A 23,459-nucleotide genomic window follows, 5' to 3' on the forward strand; every position below is an offset into this window, starting at 1 on the left:
TGCCCTTCTTAAAGTCCTCTACCAGCATCATGAGGTATGCTTTTAAATCCGAGTCTTGCTTTTTTGGTGTGTTGGAGTATCCAGGTCTGGCTGAGGTGGGAGTGCTGGGTTCTGATGATGGTGAGTGGTCTTGGTTTCTGTTAGTAAGATTCCCACGCTTGCCCTTTACCCTCTGGTAATCTCTGGAGTTAGTTGTTATAGTTGTCTCTGGTTGAAGCCTGTTCCTCCTGTGATTCTGTTAGCCTCTGTCAGCAGTCCTGGGAGTCCAGCTCTCTCCTGATTCTCAGTGCTCAGAGTACTCTCTGCAGGCAAGCTCTCCTCTTGCAGGGAAGGTGCACAGAGGCCTGTTGTTCAGATCTGCCTCCTGGCTGAAGTTGTAGGCCCAAAACGGGGCCTGTCCCAGATGTGTTGCCTCTTCAGTTTGCACATGCACCTGCCCAGACTAGACTCTGAGGACCCTGGACACAATATGACTCTCTCACCTGCTCTGGTAGACAGAGCCCTTCCAGGTGGCCACCTTTCCTCTGGCGGGGAAGGTGTCCAGATGTCTGGAGCCCGAAACAGGGTCTCTCCCAGAAGCTAGATTGCTTCTGTCTGTCCCAAAGCTGTGTAGCTTCTGTAGTCCATACTCTCACGAGTGTAGACTTGAGCCTGGGCAAACCAGAGCAAAGATAGCTCTCTTACCAGTTCAGGCAATGAGAGTGCTCCCAGGCAGACACCTCTGTTCTGGTGGGGATGGTGCCTGGATATTTGGAGCCAGAAACAGGGTCTGTCCCTCAAGTTGTGTTGATTCTGCAGTCTGCTCTCTGCCCCTGCAATGACTGGAGCCTGTGCACACTGGACCCATCAACTCTTTAAAGACATTGAGTCCCTTTGGGGGAAAAAAAAAAAAGGCCAAAGCAATTCTGGTATTATAGGTACCTTATAGACTTTCTTTGTGCCATTTTGTACCTTATTTTTCAGTAGGAATCAAGTTGTGGAGCCATTGAGTCATCTCTTCAGAAACACACACCTGAGCTAATTACCATTACAAAGATACAATTACCATCATGATAGGGAGAGAGGAATCCAACATCAAATGTTTACACAGTAATATAGCTACTTTTACTGAAACATGATAAAAGCTACACTTGTTGGATACTTACTGTATGCTAATGTCCACCTGAATTACATTAAATAGCACGCAATTTTCTATCCAAATTCTACTAATTATACATATTGTTATACTCATTTTCCACATTGTGAAATTAGATTTTAAAAGTGAAAGGAACAAACTGTGGTCTTATGGTAAGCAAATTATACTTGCTTGCATTGGAAACCTGTCCTGTCTGTTCTTCATGGTGAAGACGTCTGTTTAATTTCCAAATTATCAATTATATCTTGTTCTTAGGCAGAAAACAATTTAAAAATTTAAAATCATAATCTAAACATCATAATGTATGTCATCTTTCCAGAGAGAGCCAAAATTACCTTTGCTTATAATGCAAATATATGTCTGGATTTGCACAACTAGGTAGGACTTAATATGAAAAAAATTTAAAATTTTAACAATCACAACTCCGTATCATTTGATAAACCTATTAAAGCATTTCAGTATAAAATTTTCATAAAACACACATAAAAACTGAGCTTAAATAATGTTACACTTTAATGCAGTTTCATAAATCAAATGTTTATAACATAAAAGTCACCTTATAGTGATCAGTATGATATGGTGATAAAATAATTCACACCATAGTCATTTTACAGATAAGGAAATTGAGGTGAATAAATGTTAAGTAAGTTGTCTAAGTTCATATGGGTAGGAAAATGGATTTGAATATCACAGCTGAGCCTCAAGAATTCCTGCTATTAATCCTAACTCACTGACGCCTCTCCGTTCTGAGTCATGTCACACTTAAATAAAGCAATGGAGGATGTGGAATAGATCAGCATTGCCTAGTAAAACTAGCTAAATGTATTGCTTGAAACTATCTTGTTGCAAAAGACAAATGCACCACAAACTTGATTACGTTTTAGCGATGCTTTATTAGGTAGCTATTGGAAATAGAGAAAACATAATAAACATGCGATCATATTATTTCTAGATCTGCATTGAACTCTGGCACCTTGTGGAGTGATGGGATGCTTTATATGAAATTGAGTATTGTAGTCATATAATGTTCATTTAGGCAAGGCTGACTACAGAGTTGTGTGGAATACCATTAATACATCTAAAGGGAGGAGCGAGAATAAATGTAACTTCACAGTTTCTTCTAAACTTGTGTTAATACTTCTGTTTTATTTCCAAGAAAGTATTTTATTGTCTTAGATTTATTTAAAATCCATTTCCCTCCAATTTATCATCTAAATTCTATTAAAGAAGTCCTGGAGGCTAAAAATAGGGTCCCTTGGAGTTGGAGTGGCAAGCAGATGATGCCAAATGACGTGGACATGGCAGAGGCAGGAACTGTCACCTAATAGTTGAGTCATCTCTTCATCCCCCTTTCCTTCAAATTTATTATATTTAATTCAATATTAGAGAAGATTATGAAGTTTGTATCAATATTTTGATCTGACAAACACAGCTAAAATATGTCTGTCTTTTATAAATCCTTGACCATTATTTTCCTGGCTATGAATTGAAATTTAAACATGTTTATTCAGCTTATTCTTGCATCAAACTTTTCCACAGATGTGTAAAAAACTAGTTAAGATAGTGTAAAAAAGAAAAATTGTGAGAATGAAGGTGAGTCTGCGACTTCAAGTCCTCTTTTATATTCACAATTATCTAGGCGTGGCAGGCCGAATTAGTTGATTGCTCTGTTTATTGATCTTCATGTCCACAAAATCAAGGACTAAATTTTTAAAATTTTTCACTTAAGACTTATAATTTCAAACAATAACACTTTAGTAATGTATGTCTATTTTCAAATCTGTTTACATATTTATTGATGTCTTTAAAAGAATACTCACATGTCTGTGGCAGTTGTGTAACTCTGTAGTCGCAGAAAACAAATTTGAACTTTTCTAAATTCACAAAAGGTGAGGCACAGTTAAAATAAATCCTTCATGCTCACTGCAGCAGAAAACTTATTTATATAAATTATGCTTTTGAAATGAATGTCACACTGTTATAATCTTTTGTTATAATTACCTTGTCTAATAAGTTGTCTAATACTTATTCCCCCTTTTCTGCTGCCTCTGTTATTCCTTCTTGACTCCCAAGAGAATTTTGTCACTTCATACAAGCAGCATGGTTTTCTTCATATTTAATTCATAGTTATCCTCAGAGTAGAGAAGATATTGTCTTGTTTCATTTGGTTTGTTTCAAAATCTTTTTCTTATAAATTTATCATGGTAGATTTTTATTCATGCTTAAAACTTATCCTCTTGTCCATTAAAATATTATTTTTAATTCATATGATCAATAAAAAAAATTGTACTACAGTTGAGTGTTAAGTGGAAGCTCGCATGCCTATATGCTGTGTGTCTGGTTAAAAACTAAATAAACAGGGTTTCTTTAATCAAAACATAATCCTTTCATTGGAATTGAAACCTATCTATTCTTGCCTAACAATGCCCTAGGTCCTGCTGATGAATGAGTAATCTTCCAAACACAATCAGTACTCATGAAGAGTCCTTACTTTAAAAAAAAAAAAATATGTAACCTATGATTTCCATGTGTGAATGACTGCAAAATTTAAATATGTATATTATTCCTATTCCATACTTCCATGAGTAAGATGTTCTCTACTGTATAAATATCTGTAGACTTAACCTTGTTAAGGCTGTGAGCCCCTGAATTTATTTCTCACTTGATTCTGAAGTCTGACAGAAATATTCAAATACAGGTCTTCATAAGGAACCCTGGACTTAGTCATCTCTGTGTCTATTGAAAATAAGACGATATACTTTTCCTATTGAAGGCATTCTATGTGTATAAAATACATAGTGTTTAGGTTGCCAAAGAGCGTTACACAGGAGATTTTGTTTTCATGTAATCTGGCTGAAGAAACTGCTGCGATGGGCTTTAGCTTTGAGTGTGTTTGTGAGAGTTTTATGATGATGTGATTTCTTCCAAGTTGCCATAGATGACAGCTAATCAGCCTTGAGAACAAAGATGCCAGTGAGGACAGGTTTCATCAGGATCAACTCCTACGTGCAGTGACCTGCGAGTGTTATGTTTATATTTTGAAGCTTTCTCTATTATCATTTCATCTTTTATTTAGTATTTCAACTGTACAGTTTCTACCATGCCCTTGTTTTGATTATAAATATTTTAAAAATTCATGTAATATCACATTTTAAAAACAATCTCTGTCATAACAACAACCAGGTAATTACTATATTTTCCCAGATGTATGGGCAATAAAGCATTCCAAGTATAAATCTAAAAAAAAAGAAAAAGAAACCACTTTACATTCTTTACTTTATATACATCTCTTATAATCAAAGTCTTAAAATCAAATAGGAATTGGCAAGATACCTAAACATATAGCTTTATGCAAAAGAAGTACATTAGGCTGTACTTAAGAAAACTATTTAAAAGTGAGTGAAATGAAGTCTCTCATTCACTGAGCATTGTCCAGTGTGAGTGTCTGTTTTAACTAGCATCTCAGACAAGAAGAAGCTTCCAGTAATGGGCGAAAGAGGCTTAATCTATGGGTATAGCAACAAACCATTAGGAGTCATTTAATGGATATGGTTATTTTGATGACTAATAGTATGTTTTTTTTTCATCCCAGCACCACAGTCAATCTTTAATCTATCTAGTCTCAGATTATTTATGAGTGTCAGGAATGGGTTTTATCTTATAGAGTAGGCCTTACATCAAATAAAAAGCATTTGGTTCTTCTCATACATTTGTGGCACTATTGTACCAATGTATCTTTCAGGTAGATCACTTTTAAAGGCTGGAGATTTTATGGCTGGATATTCTAATTAAAATACATATATCAAAAAACACTGTGGTATGTCTATTTTCATGTTTTGAGAAATGTATATCAAATCTTTTCCCTCAAGGTTCACTGATCTAAGAGGAAGCAATAATATTGAAAGTGCCAGAGATAATGGATGACACAAAGAAATATCATCCCTCAGGCATATGGTTGATATACATGTGGAATCACAGAGATCATTACAACATGCAAAAGAAGTATACAAACTCAAACCAGATGAATTCACATGAAGGACCAAAGCTCCTCCTTACCCAAGAAGCTTTCTGCAATTCAAAAATGCTAGGAAAGGAAAGGAAGTTGTATCAAATAGAGTGTCACTGTATATATCAACTACATACTCTAGGACAAGCTCAATGCTCAGGAGTAGTTGGTTAATGTAGAGTAGACTCCATATTTTCTTCTGTGATATTTGGTTTATTTGGGTCCATATATCTTTTCTTCCCGCAGGAGAGATGGGAAGATACACTCAGAGGTGGCATGCTTATGATTTAGAAAAAATAAAATCAGTAGTCTATATGTCCATCAAGATGTGTTAGGAACAAAGAGAAACGCATGCAGTTCTATACATGTATATTTAACTTTATCATAGCTTTAGTCTTGAAGGGAAGAGAAATAGTTCAAAAGATTGGAACCTCAAGAAATTATGATTAATTTAAATTGTTCAACCTAGCAAAAGAAAGTATTTCTTTAACATAATTATTCTACGTAAAAGATATTCTAACATTCATTAAAAGGATATTAAGAATCATATACACAAGCTATGCCTATTATATAATATTAATGACAGCAGAATACTATTTCAATGATGTATTCATGCTATGATCCCATGGCAAATTTTGTTAATTTCTCCATGATAATGTTTTTTGGTGATTTTAATGTTTCTTTTCTACATGTTCTAATTTCGATCATTTTTTTATGTTGTTGTTGATGTTTTCATGGTTTTATCATCATCATCATCATCATCATCATCATCATCATCATCATTATTTAATCTTTTACTTTTTTTTTAACAGTCCAGTTGTTATCTCTCTCCTGGTTCACCCTCGGCTGTTCCTCATTCCATTCCCCCCCTCCCATGTCCAAGAGGATATCCCCACCCCTCCACCCCCCACTCCATCAGACTTTCCAACTCCCTGGAGCCTCAAGTCTCTCGAAGGCTAGGTGCATCTTCTCCCACTGAGGCCAGACCAAGGCAGTCCTCTGCTGTATGTGAGTCTGGGGCCTCATATTAGGTGGTATATGCTCCCTGGTTGCTGGTCCAGTGTCCGAGAAAACCTGCATCCAGGTCAGTTGAACGGCTGGTCTTCCTGTGGTGTCTCCTTTCTCCTCACCTTCCTCCAGCCCCTCCCCAGTTCAATCACAGGGATCCACAGCCTCTGTCCATCGGGTGAGTGCAAGCATCGGGTGGGTGCAAGCATCGGGTGGGTGCAAGTATCTGCATCTGACTCTTTTCAGCTGCCCACTGGGTCTCTTGGAGGGCTGCCATGTCAGGCTCCCCTCTGCACACACACCACAGCACCAGCACCAGTGTCAGGCCTTGGAGCCTTACCTTGATCAATATACCAAATCGGGCCTGTCATTGGACCTCCTTTCCCTCAGGCTCTTCTCCATTTTTGTCCCTTCATTTCTTTTAGACAGGAACAATTCTGGGTCAGAGTTTTTGACTGTGGGATGGCAACCCCATCCCTCCATTTGATGTGGTGTCCCTCCACTGGAGGTGGGCTATATAAGTTCTTTCTCCCCACCATAGGGCATTTCATCTAAGGTTGAATCCTGAGCATCTCTCACCACCCAGGACTCTGGTACATTCTGGAGGGTCTCTCCACCTCCTACCTACCAAGGTTGTCTGTTTCCATTCTTTCTACTGGCCCTAGGGGCTTCACTCCTGTTCTCTCTGTCCTCCCCCTGCCCCCAAAACCTAATTATGTTTCCCTTTTCTTCCTCCTTGTTCGCTCTCCCACCCATATTTCTCCCTCCCTCTGCCTGCCCACTTCCCCATACCCCCTCCCCTATTGTGTAAATGAACACCATTTTCTGTGTTTATTCTTCCATTGTGGGACATCTAGGTTGTTTCCAGCTTCTGGCTATCACAAATAAGGCTGCTGAACATAGTGGAACATGTGCCCCTGTGGTATGGTGGAGCATCCTTTGGGTATACGCCCAAGAGAGGTATAGCTAGTTCTTCAGGTAGCTAGATTTCAAACTGTTTATGTGTTTCTCCCTAATTATAAAACAAACATGTTTAAGGTTGATGGCTTTGGTGCTAAGGTCTCTGCTATGTGACTGTGTTCTTTCTGTATTCACTCTGCCTCAGAAATGAAGCCTTTAGTTCTGGAAGTTATTCTGCCATATAAACTTATGAAGATTATACCAAATGATGTAAGTTGGCAAACTTTTTAAATTTGTAACTTTATTTTTCTGTAAGTTTATTGAAAATTAACTAAATTAGATCAGCTTTATATAATACAATTGGCTCACTTACAAAGCATGGAAACTAATTAACAATTTTGGATGCTAATTTTCCTAATATAATTAAAAATGTTGTGTACAATCTACCGCCTATTTCAGGAATGGTCTATGTGTTTTGTTCACTTGAATATAATTGAAGGAAATGTGAGAGCACTTCATTTCTGAGGCCAAACATGAAGTCATCACTGTGTTCCATCATACACTTTCCATGCAAATGTGTATGAGATGTAAACAGAACTTACTATTTTTATTATTTGCTTTATTAAACAAATCATCCGTTTTCAAATTCCTGCATAAATCCTATTCTTTGCTTTTTGAAATTAAGATAAGTACTTCATAATAATTCTATTAAATTGAATCCTGGATATTTGGAACCATTGTTTGTGAATTTGTCCACAACCACCCATTTGAAAATGGAACAAAATACCATTGTAGACAACCATTCCCTATCCGTACTTCCAGCTCGTTAATCAACATGTTGGATGGAGTAAGTTCAGCTGAAATAAAGACTTTTTTTTTTCAGATTACCAAATCACCAGATGTCCTACAGTCTTAGGAAAGATGGAGAGTAGTTTTGCATTATGTTGCTTTTAGTTGCTTAAGAGTAGGTTGTTACTTCAAACTGGCCAACCAAAGCACCTGTATCCCATAAAGCTTATGTTTCTGAAGTCCAAACTGAAACTAGTATAATGAAGTTTCTTTCTAATGTTATTTCCATATAATTAAAATATTACATAACTTTTAAAAATCTCTTTTTAGAGTTATTTTATAACCTCTTTATTCATAAGTTATTTTTAGTATCTTAATGCAAGAATAATATGTGAAAGTATTTCAGATGCAATAATACAGCTATTGAACAGATTTGGTGAATTTTAAGTATAGAAAAAAGTATCTACCTTATGAGGATGATAAAATATATAGGCAATTCTTCCACACACAGAAATGAATCAAAGAAAATTAAAACACAGTGTGAGCCTTGGACATACACATCTTCCAAATGATGGAAGTCAGGATTTGTAGAAGTGAGAAATTGGTATGCCCTCTTTCAGTTTGTTCTCTCCCTGCATCACTGGCTCCTTTTAATGAGTAGTGGTGTCTTGTTAGTCAGTGGGTCCCAGAGGTTTGTGTGTGTGTGTGTATGTGTGTGTGTGTGTGTGTGTGTGTGTGTACTCTGACTTTGAATATGTCTCCTGATACTGTTGTTATTTTTCTGTTTTTTTTAAATATAGATGGATATTTAAACAATGATATTTAGAGAATAGTGATAATGGAGATTACTTATAATAATTAAAATATATGTAGATAAACAATATCTATAGTATTTAATCTGTTGAAATTTCAAGATGTCCTTTTAATGTTTTTAAAAGCCTAACTACGTAATTATAAAGTTTCTTAATACCTTAACATGAAGTTTATTATTATATTAACTGAAAACAAGAAATCATAAATTAACTATTGAATGGTTCTTGAACTAAAAAAAAAAAAAAAAAAAAATGAAATCTCTGGGTGGATGGTGTCTTTCTCTTTTCCTAGTTTACCTCCAGGAAACACAAGTGTACAACCAATAAGGTGGCAGAAGGTTACAAGGAGGCTAGCGATGAGGCCTCTACTGTAGTGGGTTGCTGGAGGGCTCGTGCATTTCTGAATAATGATTACCTAGCATGTTGTTTAAGTCTCATAATTTGTGGTATGAATGGTGTGGTGAATAATACCGCAATTTATCTGGGTCTAAATGTTTAGTAAAAACTCATTAAAATGCAAATATATTACTTGAGAAAGGTAACACGCTAAGTCACAGTACATATTAATAATTTAACATGCATTATGCTATCCTAAGGTTCTCATAATTGATCTGTTGACACAGCTCTTTAAAGATATATTCACTTGAATTTTTAATAATAGGCTTTTCAAACTCAAGACAATTCTATTCAACTGTTGATCTCTATTCTCTGCAGTTTCCCCCCACGCCAACCACACACTTTTTTTTTTTCCCTAAGATGTTTTCAATCTTAGTAACCGATGTTAACTCTCATATAATTTTGCAGGGAAATAAACAGGGACTCTTCTTTTCATTCTGATAATTTCTTCAACTGTACATTTAAGAGAGTGATGATTCCTGTGGACTGGTTGGTTGCTGCTGCTGCTGCTGCTGCTGCTGCTGCTGCTGCTGCTGCTGCTGCTGTTTTTGTTTGTTCTGTTCTGGTCTGTTCTGTTCTGTACTGTTCTGGTCGTCTGGTCTGGTCTGGTCTGGTCTGGTCTGGTCTGGTCTGGTCTGGTCTGGTCTGGTCTGTTCTGTTCTGTTCTGTTCTGTTCTGTTCTGTTCTGTTCTGTTCTTAACTCACTCTCCTGATGAGCTGATGACAACCATCCAGTGTCCTATACAGTAATACAACCTTAACTCTTCACTCAGCCTCTGTTTCTGTCTCAGAGTCATCCATGCCTTGTCTCTCACTCCTCCATCACACTGATCTTTCAGTCTCTCCCTCACAGCATCCATTCCCATGCAGGGCTTCAGTACCTGCTGTCTCTGCCTGACAGCTTGTCTTTCAAATCTTCTCCTGATTATCTTACCATTCATGCTTCCACACAGATCCCCTGATCTTAGAGGCCTCCCATGACCATCCAGTAGACAGAGATCCCCAAACAAAACCCGACTTCCTTTATGGGAAGGTAGCAGTCTGAATCATCTGCATATTTTTACTTGTTTGCATGTATTATGGCTTAATCCTTCTATAAAATGTATGCAGCAGAATATCAGTTCTGGTTATTCATATTCCAAGCTGCACTCTGGTCTGCATATGTGAAATAAGTTACTGAGGACAACATATTAATATTACTACAGTTAAATCTATCACAAAACCTATATAAACTTGGGTAACAAAATATGCATAAAACTCAATTGAAAAACTTAATTCCAGTAGAAGCCTGGGAAACTTAACATATTTACAAAACACAATTCTACATTGCCAGATTTTTTTTTTAAAAATTGATTTCTAAATTGTAGAATATCTTTGGAATTTTTAATAGAAACAAGGAAATATTATAAATATATTCCACATGCAAATTTTAAGCTGTATATGCTTACACTTACCTTTATGTTTATAGGTGTAACTGTGAAAACTGTTAAAAGACAAAGAATTTTTAAAAATCATCTCTCATCTCTCTATATAAACTAGTAAAATACAGTGTTTTTAAATTACTGGTTACATATTCACTTATATTCCAAAAACTGGGCGTTAGATGAAGTCTATATAGAGAGAAGAATAGGTTTTACACAAAGAAGAAAATATAATTATTTAGAATAATTTATCTTCAAGAAAAACAGTCTGTGCTTAAAGATAAATATGAAGAAACATAGAACTTAAACAATGTGAGAGAATATCTGTATTCAATGTTTGGCATGCTGTGAACATATAAGAGGTCATGAAATCTTCACTGTGTATGTGATTTTAAACATTGAATTATAAATGTTGGCTAACAAGGCCAAAAGCATTGTGTGGTTCTATCCTTTGGTACGAGGTCAGCATATCTGACAAGGGTAAGACAAAGAAAGCCAGCTATGGAAGATATGAGCTCCTGCTGGAATGTGGAATGACAGACCCGAGTGCTGCCAAGTTTCGGAAGTGCAGGGGGATACAACTCAGCTCCTTGGTATGCACAATCACAACTCTGAGCTCTAAGCCACATAACAAGACTACAAAGGAATCCAATTTCATTTCCCCAGTAACACAACTACTAGAAGTAGTTCTGAGGCTCTTAGCAGAGATGCCCCTGCTTTGCTGTACCCTGCTCCCTGCTATATTCCTTAGTTTTCCAAAAGTGTATTTATGACTAGCTTTTATTCTGTTCTTGCAGAAATACTTCATAAAATGGCTACCACATTGCAATATGGTATTGGGGTGATACGAATTCATCTTCCTGGGCTGTGGTAAATAAAATATCTCTTATTCCATTGGGGTAGGGGTTACAGCGTGAATGACACAAACAGGAAAGGCAGGCAGAAACTGGGGTAGATGAAATGTCTTAGTTTTGCATTCTCTTTGTCTGTGCATCATCTGTTATCCTCGCAACAGCATTTGAATTGTGCATGTGAGCATCCTTCTGAAGGATGAGCTTAGACTCTCCACTGCTTGGGGAGAACAAGCGGTTTCACTTACGTTTACATTTTACTAGACAGAATTCTTTGTATTTTTCTGGCGAAAAATATTGAATCCGCTGGCAATGGCGCAGTTCAGAATCGATTTTTAAAATTGCTAATAGTCTACATTAGGATAGTGGTAAAACAGAGAATAAGACAGATTTAAGAAGTAGGCTTAAGACAAAACATTAGCAAGTTCGCAAGTGAGAGGGAAATAATTTGCAGTAGCATAAAGTGAGCATGAGGAGTTTATTAACCTTTGCCTTTTACCAGCCACTTAATAGCTCAGAAGGCAAAAGGTTCTATAAAATTTTATGGTCTGTCAATTTCAAGTGCATCCAATGTTCTTCCAAAGAACAAAAGGAGTCCACCCCAAAGCCCTCTTTACTGTTGCACTCTCTAGGCACCCAAGGCCATCTCTTCTGAGAGAAAATACTAGGGCCCATGTATGCCTGATGCTAAGGTTGGAAGGTAGAGAGAATTCCCCTCAGTACATTCATGGCCCTGTTCTCTATTTTCATCATAGCCATATATTGTATTTTGGCACACAGTATTACCCCTTGCTGTGGAATGCAAAACAGCTGTGTACTCTGCCTTCTGTTGTTGGGTTGGGTGCTGCTTAAATAATATAAGACAGCCTAAGTTTTGAGTTGTCCCTCACTAAGAGGGACAGTTTGCGCTAAAACACAAATCTATTTAAAAACAGGACTTTTGTTTTTTGTTTTTTGTTTTTTGTTTTTTGTTTTTTTTTTTCAGTATATTGAGGGTCTAGATGCAGCTGGAGATTAAGCCAGAGGCTTTAGATATGCTAGACACATATTTTAACATTAAACCCCTACCCCAGTATTTTTAATATCTTTGAAAACAAGCTTTGGTTTTACAAATATTTATTATTCCTTTTATTTTATATGCATTTGATCCCCTTTAACTGTAGTTACTGGTGGTTGTGAGTTACCATGTTGGTACTAGGATCTGAAACCAGTTTCTTTTGCAGGAGCTGTTTGAGATATTTTTCTACTCTAAGAAAACAAATTATCTATATAAATGTAGATATGAACTCTCTTAAACATTAATACTTTTTTAAGTTAGCAGTATTTATCCAGCAAATATCCACAACTCTTAATAAGTAAGATCTCACTAAATTGTATAAGACTTATTACCATTTTCCAGTTATTGAGTTGGTTCAATCAAAGTTTTAAATTTTGATAAAAGTATGTTCAAATTTTATCCTTGAATATGATAAATCAATACAGTTACCAACCCAATAAATTTGTTGTAAATTTACATTTATTTCATCTATTTATTTGTTTATTTGTCTGAATGCATGTGCATGTGTATGAATATTGACACATATTGGCATGGGGGACTTTCAGACATCTTTTTGTTCCCTTTGCACGACATGAATCAAACACATGTCCTCAGTTTTAATGTCAAGCATCTTGACCCACTAACAAATCTCAAATACAAAGGATAAATATGTTTCTAACTACAGTTTGAGGAAACTAATGAATTGCTAAAATTAAATTAAATAAAAGAACAATAGCATGGACTTTTCTACTCTGATAACGTTGTGGTCTTTATCTTTTTTCACACTTTAGAACATTCTGGGGAATTATCTTCTTTAATTTAATTTAACTTTCTGTAGGACAAAAGCAATTTAGATAATTTCAATATTGTATAAATGAAACTACATAGACTTAGTAGACCAATATTATAGAAAGTCTTAGGATTGATAATTCTTATCAGCTACAAAGCAAGTTTTTCATGATACATTTAATCATACATCTGAGACCCAATTTGGAATAAAGCAAACATGATACATCTTTACCTTATTTTTAAATGCTGCACAGCTATGATATATTATTCAGAACAATGGAAACCTCAGAGGTGGATGGCATGAACAGACATGAGATGACTGTGGCCAAGTTATGATCAGTGTGGGGTAGTAGTGGATTGTATCCTGACATTGAGTAATTTTACTTAAAAATAAACAGATCTTAGAAATGTTGAACCAAGGATTGCAGAACTTTAAACATAGATACTTATCGTCACATTTAAAAAGAATTGAAGATGCATATTCAATATGCATTGATTGATCTCCTGTTCATATAATTTTATAGGTCTATCTGAAACGTAAGTTTCTAGATGAAATGGGCAAAGTATTTTTTTGCAATTTTGTATGTGTAATGAGTATACCTTTTTACTACAGACTTCTTTTTAAGCTGTAGACTGTGTCTTGTATAAAGATAATATCTATATACCCTCTCATCCTTTATAAGTCAAGGAGGAAGATGGTAATCACAGATGTACCCATTCTGACATATAAACACACACAACACACACACACACACACACACACACACACACACACACACACACACACACATATACACAAATAATACCAGCCTGCCATGGTATCTACAATTCTCTTACACAATTTCACCTCCAGAGGAATTTTAAATATTACTATATTAACTGAGATGAATAAAATTTACACCAATTATATACTTCTATATAAATGTATGCTCTTAAAAGTCATACTCTGGTATGAATTGTTTTAGACTTCTATACACAGAGCAGAAATTTAAATGAAAACATCTGAATAACTACACTATGAATTAAACATGTGTAAAAGAGTTAAAGGTCTTCTTAAATGAATGAAATATCTAATAATTAATGTCCCATACAATCACAAGCAAAATCAAAACGTTAAAAACTATTGTAAGCACCATGGCAATAACAATTGGCACATATTTTTACAACTATTTTATAAAAATTTCATAACATTTAAATTGAAAACATTTGGGGGTATATTAAAGTACTAAATTTTATTCTTATTTTCCTCCATGTTTCATATGTAAGTGTATACCAGCATGGTAAGGTTCATTTTACATTTGTTTAGTCTTATTAATTAAAGGCATTCAGCAATCATAAGTTCTCATATTTCTGTGCAACATAGAAGGATAACTTAGGTGATATTTCTGTGTGGTGTGTCACTGAGAATGCATTTCAGAACTCTGTAGTAGAAACAAGAGCAAAGAAAATTCCATCATCATCTCTCGGGTATTGTACAATGCAAATTTTACCATTTTTTTTCCTAAAGCAAAACACAAACTTCTCACCTATCAAACATAATAAATTAACATAAAATATACACTGGAGTGCAGAGACAAAGTAGAAGAGATACCATTAAGCCATAGGAAGTCGAGGCACAAGAGAGGAACTTGAATAATTCCTCTCTCTAATTTTTGTTTAACAAAAGACACACAACTGACACTATAAATTTATCATACATATTCACAGCATTTGTATTGTTTTCTTTTGAATAAAATGTACTCTGTTGATGAATCAAGTAGGTTTACTTTCCCTACAATCCTATATGTTGAACCCATTTTGATTAAAATTAAATACAAATGTTAATGTTTTTTTCAGAAAAAAATGTTCCAAAATTTAAAATATTTCTAAATATTGTTTTGAAATTACAAACAATGACTGAAATAACAGAAGATATTTTTTTTTCTGCTACCAAAGAAAGAGAAAATCTGTCTTTGATCTTGCAAATTTATCTCTGAGCACAAGGAAGTGGTGAATGGACTGTTTGCTGTAAGGAGCCATAGGCACATGAGAATGTATGAAGTTTCGTGTTAGGAGACAATGCAGACAACTAAGTTTAAAAATTGCTTCTTCTCAAGGCCTGCTTAAAGTGAGATATTCTGTGTCATCCTCTCTGACCTTCAAGCTGGAATTTGCAGGTTTCCACAGAATCCAAATTAGATCTTCAGATCCGAGTTGGGTTGCAGCACTAGACTTACTTGGCCTCCATCTTCCATCTTGGGTCGGTTCTCCATAGCAACTTTTTTTTTTCTATCTCTATATCTCTGTGTCTTTCTGTGCGTTACTTTCTCCGGTCTTCCCTCTCTTTCTTTCCTTCTCCTCTTCTTTTCCTTTTTATTCAGAGTTCTTTTAAATACTCATCTACTTAATTTCTTTGTCTTTATATATCTGCATATATACATGCATGCCTTGAGAAAACCCCATTTAATACCAGATATAAACTTATGAATGTTACATACAGTAAACTATTTTTGTATTTACTTAACTCATTATTATTGAATTATGTGTGTGTGTGTGTGTGTGTGTGTGTGTGTGTGTGTTTGTTTATATGTTTGATTCATGTGAGGTGAGTACATGTGTATGGCATGGCTCGCAGGAAATGTTTATGGGGTTGGGACTCTCCTTTAACACATGCATGGGCTCTTGGATCAGACTCACATAGTTAGACTTGGGTTAGAAATTCTTTTACTGCTGAGCCCTGTTACCTGTCCAAGATTTATTTTAACATGTATGGATCTATCTATAAGAGGAAAGAAATAATAAAAGGATCATGGTACCCTAGAAAATTATGTCTGAAGGGTAATTTGTAATTATAATACATAGAAGCTGAAATGAACATAAGATAGGTCATACATACTACTACATGAAAAAAATACTGTGAATGCTATCAGTAACTTGTAAGGAATGTCTGTAAACAGCTAATTTTACATTAAGAAGTTACTTTAGTACAGAAGATGGATTCAAGAGGCCTAATCTGCATTTGTACTGAGTAGAAAAATAAATAAATAATTAGAAAAAGAGCATATGTAATGCCACAGCAAAACTTCAAAAATGATGGTAGCTGTGAGAGTGTGAAATAGGAGCACAGTGAGTCTGAGAAAGACAAGCAAATACAAGGAAGGTCTGAGTGAAAATGAGAATATTAACAAAAGTAAATAACAGCAAATTCCTAAGATAGGTCAGAGATGCATAAGTTATCCTTTCAAAAATTTAAAGTATGCAAAACAGTTTGAGAACTTGTTTGTCAAAAATGTTAATTGAAGTTCAAAACTTAACACAATGTTAAAATAATTTTATGATAAAAAAGTAGTACTTAAGAAATTTAATCAGTATAATGAATGCTGAGATATAGTCTAATGACTCTAATGTAAAATGAAAGTCTATTTTTTTTGGACATTCAGGGAAAGAGAGAAATTTTAGAATTATATTAAATTTTAAATTTATAAATTATAAAAACAATAATATCCATGTTGATGAGCTCTTATGGGTATAGCTTTTGACATTTCTAGAAGAAATAAATCACTGCCAACTGTCTTAGCTCTTCCAGTATTTCTGACCCTTATTCGAACAATCCCTTAGTCTTATGTGCAGGTCTTGTATTGAAGACTTTTCAGCTGGGACTGGGCTTCATAATCTACATGGACAACATCAGTAGACTTGTTAATATGAAAGAGGAAACCCCAGAAGGCCTTGTCCATAGATGAAGAAAAGTAGGCAACTAAGGATTGTTGAGAGCTTGAGAAACACACACACACCCCAACCATAAAGAAAAGACGCTATGAACTTGAAAGGGGAAATGGGTGTACATAGTAGGAGAGTTTGGAAAAAGCAGTGGGAAGGAAGGAAATGATATAATTATATTGGAATCTAAAAACATTCTGTCTTACTTAGGGTTTATCTTATTATGACAGAACACCACAACTGAAAAATCAAGTTGAGTTACTACACTCGGGATGGTATTTTCTACTACCATCTACTTGCCTGCAAAACTCATAATATCCTCATTCTTAATAGCTGAGTAGTTTTCCATTGTATGCCTGACTGAGCCACATTTTCTGTATCAATTATTCCATTGTAGGACATCTGGGTTGTTTCCAAATTCTGGCTACAACAGATAAGTCTGCTATGAACATATTGGAACATGTGCTCCTGCGGCATGGTAGGGCATCTTTTGTCCAGGCGTGGTATAGCTGGGTGTTCAGGTAAAACTATTTCTAATTTTTTGAGGAACTTTCAGATTGATTACCAGAGTGATTGTATCAGTTTGCAATTCCACAAGGAATAGAGGAGTGTTCTTCTTTTTCTACATCCTTGCCAACATGTGCTGTCATCTGAGTTTCTATCATAGCCATTCTGATTGGTGTAAAGTAGAATTTCAGGCTCATTTGATTTGCAATTCCCTGATGATTATGGATTTGGTCCTCTCAGAGGCCCAACAAACAACTGAATCAGATGCAGATACTTATGAATAAACTGGAGTCTGGGACCCCTGTTGTTGAGTTAGGTAAAGGCTGGGAGAAGCTGAGAAGGAGGGTGACCCCATAGGAAGACCAGCAGTCTCAACTAGGCTGGACCCCCAAGATCTCTGAGACACTAAGCCACTGAACAAGCATCATAAACTATCTTGTCCTAGGCTCCTGACACACAAACAGCAGAGGACTGCCTGATCTGGCCTCAGTGAGAGCAGATGCTCCCTGAAGAAACCTGAAGAAACCTGAAGCCCGAGGGAGGGGGGAAGCCTGGCAGCTGGGGTTGGGGGGTCTTGGAAACAGGAGGAATTGCACAAGGAACTGTGGGAGAGCAGACCAGGATGTGGGTAACCACTGGTTTGTAAGAAACTAAAAGTAATATAACATGAAGAAAGGAAAAGGAGAGGGGAGGGGAGGAGTGGATAGGGGAGGGGAGGGGAGGGGAGGGAAGGGCCTGAAGTGCAGTGGCCTGAAGTGCAGGTATGGGTGTGGGAGGGTGATGATACCCAGAGGCGGCATCTCCCTTCTCAAAGGAGAAGAGGAGGGAGGAATGAGGGAGTATCTATAGGAGAGGATACCAGGAGGAGAAAGGCAGTTGATATTGGGACATAAAGTGAATAAATAGATAAATTAAAAAAATAAAAAGAAAGAATTTAAATAGACTTGATCAGGAAAAAAGAAAAATAAAATATCTTACAGCAGGATCTTATGAAGGCATTTTCTCAACTAAGGTTTCTTCCTTTCAGATAACCCTAGATTTTATGAAGTTCACATAAGACAAGCAAGCACATGTATAAACTATTTTAAAACTAATTTTCAGGAAGAAAGTCCAAGGGCTGGGGAGATGGCTCAGTGATTATGAACACTCATAGCTCTTGCTCAGAACCTGGGTTTGGTTCCCAACGTGCACATGGTTCACAACCATCCATAACTCCACTTTCAGGGCATCTCATGCCCTCTTCAGACCTCTGAGTGCCCCAGGCATGCAAGTGATGCACATGTATACACACAGGGAGAACTATGAGAACTCATACACTTAGAGTAACCAACTATTAACTAATGCATAACAGAAGGTAAGGGCAATGGTCATGAGCAAATACCTTTGAAAATGAAAGAACTCAAAGTATTTTTGTCCTAAGTATGTCCCTGATATATAGTATAGGACCTTTACGCTTTGCATGATGTCTATTGGATCAACAGTATACACAGCTTGACAGTTCTAGAGCTCTATTTTATAAACTTCTAGCTTAGGAAAATCTGTAAAGTTCCTCTTAAATTCTAAGCCAGAACTTGCTAAGTGTTAATTCCAAGATGTCAACTCTGTAGTTTATTTCATTAAAAGTTATACCTGTTGAATTTACATAAAGGTATGAATCGTACAATTTCCAAATTGCCAAATTTATTTTATTTTATTATTTTTATTTGAGATACTGAATGCACTGACTTAAAAGAAAGAACTCTAAAATGATATTTTGGGATGGAAAAATGAACTATGATACTCTATCACTGTTAAAATTAATATTCTATTTAACTATAGTTTAAGCCTTAAAAGTCTATAGGCTGAAAACCATGTGTATTATGTTGCTTTTGTTCCTCTATGGACATCCAAACAACATTGCTGCTAATATAAATTGATGACTCAGTTGAAATATGGACAAATTCTACCAAATTTAACCATTGACATTGCTACCCAGGTCTACTGATTGGTTTCAACAGAAAAATGGGTGTTCCAACATCTTCTGCTGACCTCTTCATTTTCTTAAAAACCAATTTACTTGCAGATAGAGAGAGAAAGGCAGGGTGTGCATACTGGTAAGAATTATGAAACAAAGATTAATGAATGGTGCTTGTCAAAGATTTGCTGAAGTCAAGTATTTTTGCGCGGGCCGCCTGATACAGCAGTCATGCATTCATTCTGTCTATAGTGTTTAGGACATAAAAATGGAATCATGCCAATGGAGTGGGCTAAGAAAATGTGCGTATCTGAGTGGTAGCGATGTGCCCTGCATACTTCTACTTAATAAAGCCTGGCAAGTCACCCTTTTCAGACCTCATTTTTCCCTCTGTCAGCTGAATATGAGGAACAGTTCTGAGATATGAAAGTTCGGAGTGGTATNCAGAATACTTGCATTTAATTTTCTTGGTTCCTGTTTGACTTTCGGAGCATGCTTGCCATGGTGCCAAGCAGTAATTTAAGATAAATTAATCTGTACTTAAAATGATTTTAACAATAGATGAATATAAAATGGTAGCATAAATTGTAGCTACAACTCACAGAACCAATATAATAGACTTCTATTATTTTTAGAGGCTATGGTTTCAGAATATTTTGTTATCATTGTATTTCTTCTTTGTGTTACATACATGAAAATAATTATATATTAAGTACTCCCTAAATACAATAATAGTGGCTCAAATACTACTTAATTTTCAAACTCTTCAAATAATAATAAAATGTGCTGTGATACTGTGATACCAAGGATGGCCTCCTATGTATACAAATTGGCATTGCTTGTTACCCCAATATAAAGTCAATTACCTCAATCTAAGCAATAAGCCAAAATACCTCCCTTTCCCTATGACATTGTTTGCTAAGTCAGTATGCAGTATTCTTTTTATATTAAATATTCCTCAAAAGTAATTCCTAAGAGAGCACCACTGGGAGGTGACCAAAACTTTGAGAGAATATAGAAGCCTTTACATCATTATGAATATAACCCTAAAGCAGATGATGGACCCTTGTTTTGTTTTATTTTTCTTGTATTCCTTTCTGGAAAACAGATGAGCTAACTTCACTGTATAGTCTTGTAGAGAAGTGAAATTTAAGGCCTGGGATTCATGCAACTTATNTCCAGAGAAATAGTTGTTTGTAAGCTTGGAAGCCTGAGGCAGAGAGCACAGTGAGACAAGCCTGGGCATGCCCAGGCAGGCCATTGTTGGAACATTCCTGGGACTGAACCAAATGTGCTGCTGACCCGCCCCTCAGGTCTCCTAGCATTCCTGCCTTTGCAGGTACCATCCTGCAAATGTGTACGTTTAAATGAGCCAATCATGGGTAACCGTGCCAATTCTTGCTAGCCCCCCTCCCCCTATAAAAACCCCTAGCTTTCAGGCCACAAGGTCAGCACCTCTGCCTCCTGTGTGAGGTATGTGCTGGCCCAGAGCTCCGCCATTAAACTACCTCATGCTTTTACAACAAGAAGGCTTCTAGTGTTTCCTGGGAAATCCTGATTCCCGTGACTTTGGGGGGTCCCCGAAAATGGGGGTCCTACAGTCTGACCATGCTACACCACCTATAAAATAAGCACCGAAAGCTAAATTTATCTGGTTATAAGTTGATTATCCTGGGTATTATTTTTTATGTGAGGGGGGCTGACTAATATGCCACACAACATTAAATCTGCTCTATTGATATTCCTTTAAGTGTGTGTATGTGTATGTTATATAGCTAAATATATACCAACAATAGGAAATCAATGATTATACAGTACGTAATAAATGTGGGTCCTTTGTGTCTTCTACATCACAAAATAAATTTTGAAAATTCAAATGCAAAACACATTGCCATCTATCTTGGTATTTTTAAAGTCTAGTCCTGTGCATGATATAAAGTTGCTGATATAAATTGTTAAATAAATGAATATATTTTACTGACAGAGAAAGTGTCATGTAATGAAATTCAGATCCTATATGTATTATGGTGGTTTTATTACTACCTGCCACATCTAAAATCAATTTCATAGGGAGCCTCACCTGAAGAATTGTTCTTGTTGCCTTGACTGATGTCAGAAGGCCCACACTGATTAGGTAGCAGCCCAGTTAGAGTGTTTCAAAACAAAGTCTATCATGCCTTTGTCCTCTCGTCCCCAAACTGATGTTCACAGTTTTACCACTGCTGATTCCTTCATGATAGTAGGAGCAGGGTTTTGAAGATTTCATCCTCAAATAGGGACCATAAGATCTTCAAGGACTTTCTGTGCTGTAGACACCAGATTAGGTCTAGAGGGTATCTAAGGCACTGTTCTACTGCTGAAGAGAAACTCCATGACCATAGCAACTCTTACAAAATAAGACATTTAACTGGGGCTTCATGACATTAGTGGTCAGCTTGTCCATTATCATCAGAATAGAGACATGAAGGCAGTCAGGCAGACATAGTATTAGAGAAGTATAGGAGAGTTCTACATTTTGATTCCTGGGCAGGGAGAGAGGGGGATGCTCAGCCTGGATTGGGTCTCACTTCTTTTAACAAGGCCAAAGTCCTTTAAGAATAGTGCCACTTCTTGATGACTAAACAAGACTAAACCTATTCTATGAACCATTCTTATTCAAACTACCACAGTAGGCCTTGTGGATTGTGAAATTGTGGGTCATCTCCTCCCATCCCCTGAAAGAGAGAGGGAGCTAATTTGCAACGATGCCTATTGTTGAGGCATCCAGTCTTTAGAGTAACTTCCAGATTCTCAATTTCTCAGGTGTGATTTGTCTGCCCTTACTGTTTTTAAATCTCACTTAATAAATCCATCCTTTTTTATCTATTCCTCTATACAATTCAATTCCAACTAAAACTTCATGTAAATTACAGATGCTACGTTTGTTATTTTTGATAATCAAGGGTATTTGTAACAAGGATAAAAGGTTAAAATTTTCAAATGAAAGTCTTAGTCACATATTTTTATTTATTTATTTTTAACATGATCCCAGCAAGCTCTGAGGCTGAAGCACACTTATTTTTTTTCCAGTCTACTTTTATATCATTCTAGGTACATATTTAAGACTCTGACAAGCCTTAATTACCAGGGACTCTCTGAGTGATCTGGAAATTGATGCAAAAGCGAGAGGAATTTATTGCTCCAGCATGCAGGTGTTGTCCCAGACTCAGAAGAAGAGGCGGTGACCCTGGTTGAGTTTTTATACAGTTTTCAGGGGTAGAATAGAGCAACAACCACTAGGCAAAATGTGATTGGCAGAACAGAGTGACTTTTAAACGGATTGGTCCTTAGGGAATGAAACAGCCAGGGGTTACCTTATCTGCTGGTGGCTAATGGTTGGTCTGCCCTGAGGAATGTGTCTAAGTGCTCTGGGCTTCCCTCATCTGTAGGTAGCTAATGGTCTGTACCTCTGTGGTCTGAGGAATGTAATTAACCTCTCCCCTCTGGAGGGGAGGGGTGCCTATGTACTCTATGACCTTTCTTTTCCAGGAAGGAAGGGTCTTGTAGAATTTGCCAAAGTACCTGAGCTGACCCTCTTCACATACAAAGAATATGGTCAGCCCTAAGGCATCAACAACAAAGTAGTCAAGGAACAAACAGGACATAAACAGAGTAGTTAAGGGACAAACAAGGCATAACTGTACAAAGAATTTTGACTGGTGAAATGAAATATTCTTGTTGTCCCTACCAGTTATGTTTTGTGACCTTTTAGTTTGCCAGCAGAAGGGAGAGGATTAAATATATATTCTTACCCGAATATAAGGTAAGAAATAATATATTCAAACCTAAAAGACGGTAATTGAAAAAGCAAATCTATTATATTCTTCTCTTTAAAAAATCTTGTAAAGTAATAAAATTGATTCAGAAATTGCTAAAATATGGCCATTTGTAATACACCTTTGTTAGCAAGTACTTCAGACTTTAGATACTTCTGGCATTAGAAACTTTTTATAGCTTTTGATTTTATTTTATGTAATAAGATTGAAAATTTGGATATCTCTATTTTGGGAAACTAAAATACACATGCTTACTGTTAGTAGAATATCTATGAAAATCGTTTTATTAGTTCTTTATTTTTCAGTGAACTTCAAAAAAAAAATGTATCTGATGCCCTCTT

This window comes from Mus pahari, chromosome 12 (assembly GCF_900095145.1).
Source record: "Mus pahari chromosome 12, PAHARI_EIJ_v1.1, whole genome shotgun sequence".
NCBI classification, from domain to species: Eukaryota; Metazoa; Chordata; class Mammalia; order Rodentia; family Muridae; genus Mus; species Mus pahari.